The sequence below is a fragment of the Triticum dicoccoides genome, chromosome 4B, assembly GCF_002162155.2.
Source record: "Triticum dicoccoides isolate Atlit2015 ecotype Zavitan chromosome 4B, WEW_v2.0, whole genome shotgun sequence".
In the NCBI taxonomy this organism is placed as follows: domain Eukaryota; kingdom Viridiplantae; phylum Streptophyta; class Magnoliopsida; order Poales; family Poaceae; genus Triticum; species Triticum dicoccoides.
In genome coordinates this window covers 239,540,231-239,545,215 of record NC_041387.1, presented here as the reverse complement: position 1 = coordinate 239,545,215, position 4,985 = coordinate 239,540,231, and positions in this window count along the sequence as shown.

The window sequence follows — 4,985 nt, the reverse complement described above, 5'->3', positions numbered from 1 at the left end:
TGTTCATCCAGAGAGGCAGCATCGATCGGCTTCAGTTAGGAGCAGTAGCGAAGGAATCGCTCGATCGGGTTCAGTTAACAGCCATCGATCGATCGCTCGGGTTTAGTGACGCGTAGCCTGCAGTGCAATCGCTCGGGTTCAGTTAGAGCCCAACGCATCGCTCGGGTTCAGTTAGAGCCAATGCCTTGCACACACGTGCGTACATGTACGAGAGAAACGCGCATCGCTCGGCCCCCGACCTCCAACCGTAACTAGGAACTCCCCAAAATTTTCCATGCCCTTGCTTCTACCATGGTTCTTTCCGTCATGGACGGCCCAAAGAATGTCATGCAGTTGCGTCTCCGGCCCGCCCAGGATGAAAAGCCCATTTTCTATCATGATTTTTTGTCATAGAAGTAGGAGCCCACCACATCTATGATGATACCGGGTTTTGTCACAATTATCGTCATAGAAGTGTCATATGTATGACAAAAAAAATGTTTGGCCCAAAACGTCACGGATGTGTCTTTTTTTGTAGTGATAGTAGTTGGCTACGCAAAATGGGTCATGGTTATGCATGGAATGAAACAAGTGTGGTTTGACATACTTGCAAATAGCCCAAGTGGGTGCCACTAATGCCCTTGGGATATGATGTTGAACTAGGTCTCTACTTGGTGGAGAAGTAGTTTACTGAGGCTTGATGAAGGTGTTGTTTACAGAGATGGAATAGATTTAAGATTGTCTACTGTTCCAACCAAACATGTACAACCACACTACCCCTTATGGGATGGGGCATTATTGATTACCTAGTTCGTGCTAGCATGGATGCCCGCGTTACTAGTGACGGGAGTGGTGTGGTCACTCTCGGGATGGGGTCGTTCTTGGATAGGCGGCCATGACTGTTTTCAAAGAGCACCGGACACACCATTGGTACCCCCGTGCTCACGTTATGTGATAGATATGAGAGTGTGGCTCTACTGAACTAAAACATGAATATGGGACGAGGGATGTTGTTAATCGAGTGGACTCTATGTTATTTACGGCTAGGGAAAGGTAGTGACCGGGTGCTTACCCCGGGTATTTGAGGTACAACTGGTCGTGGATGACATGAAAGCTTCCCGGATCTTGAGGGTAAAGTGGGCAACCTCTACAGATTGTAAAACTATTCGAATATTCATGTCCACGGTCAAGGACAGATGGGTGGTGCTGCTTAGGCTATGTTCATATGTTTCTGAAAAACAACACGGTTTGGTAGTATTGTTGATATGATTCATGAGGAAGTCACGATGAGCTTGAACATGAGTTGTTCATAACTCTTTCTCAGTGCTGATGTCTGTAACCTCCTGATACTTGTTGCAGACGCATTCATGTCCTAGATAAATGTTGATCATACTTGAATGAGAAAAACTAGCTTTCCACAAAAACACCAATTTAGCAGTAGAGCCTTGCATATTTATTCTGTTCTCACTCTTGGGTTGCTTGCGAGCACATTCAAAGTACTCATTGGCTTGTGCTACCTCTTGAGCTTGCGTTGGGTTTTCCCTTGAAGAGGAAAGAGTGATGCAGCAGAGTAGCGTATGTATTTCCCTCAGTTTTGAGAACCGAGGTATCAATCCAATAGGAGACGATGCACAAGTCACCTAGTGCCTGCATAAACTATCAAGAACCTTGCAACCAACACGACAAAGGGGTTGTCAATCCCTTCATGGTCGCTCGCAAAAGTGAGATCTAGTAGAGATAATAAAGTAAATCTCTTTCATATTTTTGTTGTATAAATTGGAATGTAAAGATTGCAAAATAGTAAACGAGATTTAAGGACATGCGATATAATGGAAAAGTGATGTAATATAATGGAAAAGAGACCCCGGGGGCCATAGGTTTCACTAGTGGCATCTCTCGAGATAGCATGTATTATGGTGGGTGAACAAATTACTTCCAATCAATTGATAGAAAAGCGCATAATTATGAAGACATCTAAGGCAATGATCATGAACATAGGCATCGCGTCCGTGTCAAGTAGACCAAAACGATTCTGCATCTACTACTATTACTCCACACATTGACCGCTATCCAATATGCATCTAGAGTATTAAGTTCGTAAGAACAGAGTAATGCATTAAGCAAGATGACATGATGTAGAGCGATAAACTCAAGCAATATGATATAAACCCCATCTTTTTATCCTCGATGGCAACAATACAATACGTGCCTTGTTGCCCCTACTGTCACTGGGAAAGGACACCGCAAACTTGAACCCAAAGCTAAGCACTTCTCCCATGGCAAGAAAGATCAATCAAGTAGGCCAAAATAAACCGATAATTTGAAGAGACTTGCAAAGATATCAAATCATGCATATAAGAATTCAGAGAAGAACCAAATAATATTCATAGATAATCTTGTTCATAAATCCACAATTCATCGGATCTCGGCAAACACACCACAAAAGAGCATTACATCGAATAGATCTCTAAGAACATTGAGGAGAACTTTGTATTGAGAATCAAAGAGGGAGAAGAAACCATCTAGCTAATAACTATGGACCCGTAGGTCTGTGATAAACTAGTCACACTTCATCGGAGAGGCAATGGTGTTGATGTAGAAGCCCTCCATGATCGATTCCCCCTCCGACAGAATCGTCGAAAAAGGCACCAAGATGGGATCTCACGGGTACAGAAGGTTGCGGAGGTGGAAAAGTGGTTTCGTGGCTCCCCCTAATGTTTCTAGGGTATAAGAGTATATATAGGCGAAAGAAGTACGTTGGTGGAGCTACGAGGGGCCCACGATGGTGGGGGGCGCGCCTACACCCCTGGGCGACCCTCCTGCCTTGTGGACGCCTCGTGGCATTTCTGACTTCAACTCCAAGTCTTCTGGTTTGCTTTCGGTCCAAGAAAGATCATTGCAAAGGTTTCATTCCGTTTGGACTCTATTTGGTATTCCTTTTCTGCAAAACTCTAAAATAGGCAAAAAAAACATAAACTGGTTGGGCCTCCGGTTAATAGGTTAGTCCCAAAAATAATACAAAATAGCATATTAAAGCCCATTAAACATCCAAAACAGATAATATATGTGGCACCCCGGCTCAGAGAAACTGGAACGCCCCATATTCCAGCCCAGAGATCGAGGAGAAGTCTTCTGGAATACGGCACTGCTTAGCATAGAACAAACTAGCTTTCTATTATTACACAAATATGAATACAAGATCTCCGATATTACAATGAATAACATCGGCACGGCGACACTACGCCATCTTCAGTTGCTCTATGCAAGCAGCAGAACAACTCGAAGCAGCGGAATAACTCTAGCAACGGAACAACGAAGACGGTGGTGAACTCCAGTCCGCAGGGACTCTGGCTGGAACGCTTATCCTAGCTCACACGAACGGAAACCACGACAAGCAAGCAATCAAATCCAGCATGGCCTGCAAACTGGCATGACATGCCAGGTCAGTACATTGAATGTACTTGCAAGCTCACAATAAACCAGAAGCATTCAAGACAGACAACAACATGGCAATTACAGGTTAAACAGGAATTATCATGATAGCATCAGCATAACATGGCATGACCATCATAAACATGATACAACTAGCACAACATGAACATATTAATCCAACAATACTAGCATGCAACATGATGACACTATATGCACCATTTATTCTGTTTGGCTACCTCGTAACCAACTCATGCATCACTTACCAACCTCGGACATCACACGATCATCTCAGGATCAAATCAAGCTTGGTATAAACAATACTGTAGCGATCAGTAAATGAACACAAGGAGCTTGATCTTTACCCACAATTCTCGTACAACATCACGAATATACAACAACTCGGTATCCTCGATACCACCGTGATCCTTACGGCGATCACAACCACGACCAACACTGGGTCCCAAACCGTGATCCTTACGGCGATCACAACCCGACCAACACTTGGCCCGTGATCCTTATGGCAATCACAACCCGACCAACACTTGGCCAACTTATCTCACTGTTATTAAGCTTATTATTCTTATTACAGTTGACTCATGGTGTGACCTTTTCTCGACCTGGGCCCTTATCCGCAGGTGCGGCTATCGATAGATTAATTATACACTCTACAGAGGTTAGTACACTGTACCCACACTACAGAACCCATGGCCTCGCACTTCCATTCGGGTGGAACAACGACGTTCCGACAACACTGATCTATTGCCATGACACTCTCCCGGCCATTTCGACTCACTCATCACTGAGCTAGGTCATGGGTGGCCCCGTGCCTACCTGCAGACACAACGACCACCGTCGTGGCCCAAAACATAAACGATCCCACATGGGGATCCGCCAGCTATAATAACTATGGGCACACAAGGTTATGCTCCGCCTACCTGATCAGGGTAGCACGCGCCCATAACCTTCCCTCGTTGGAGGCACCAGCGAGAGGCACAAGAATAGACCCAGTTAGGACCGTCCCATACCAGTAAGCGTGGTTGCACTGGTCAACATTGATTTAGCGGCACCAGGACTCAGCCAACAATTATTCAGGTTCAATTCAATCCGGTTAACTTGAATGCAAATATGTTGAGCCATGATAAAATAACATGATGCCAACTATAATACATGAACATGATATCAACATCATCATGAGAGTATCACATAACTTTCCACCGTATCAACAATAAATCATATCCACTGAACATCGCATACCGACTAGCATAACCATCACCAACATCAACATGTACTACTAACCAGCATAATCATATGAAAGGTAATACTAGCAGGTAAAACATGATCACAGAGTATAAGACAACATAGCACAAAAGTGAACATGCAAATCTGAACATTACCGGAACAACGATAACCATCTTTTCAACAAGCAAACATTTATTAAATATTCAAGTTGAAAACCATGGCTACTGCATGACTATCATGCAAGTGGGTATTGTGGCTTGCCTGGAGATGAAGAAAGCACCGGGGAGAAGTGCGGTGAAGCCACGAAAAGATTCACCGGAAAACGTTCTCTCTCG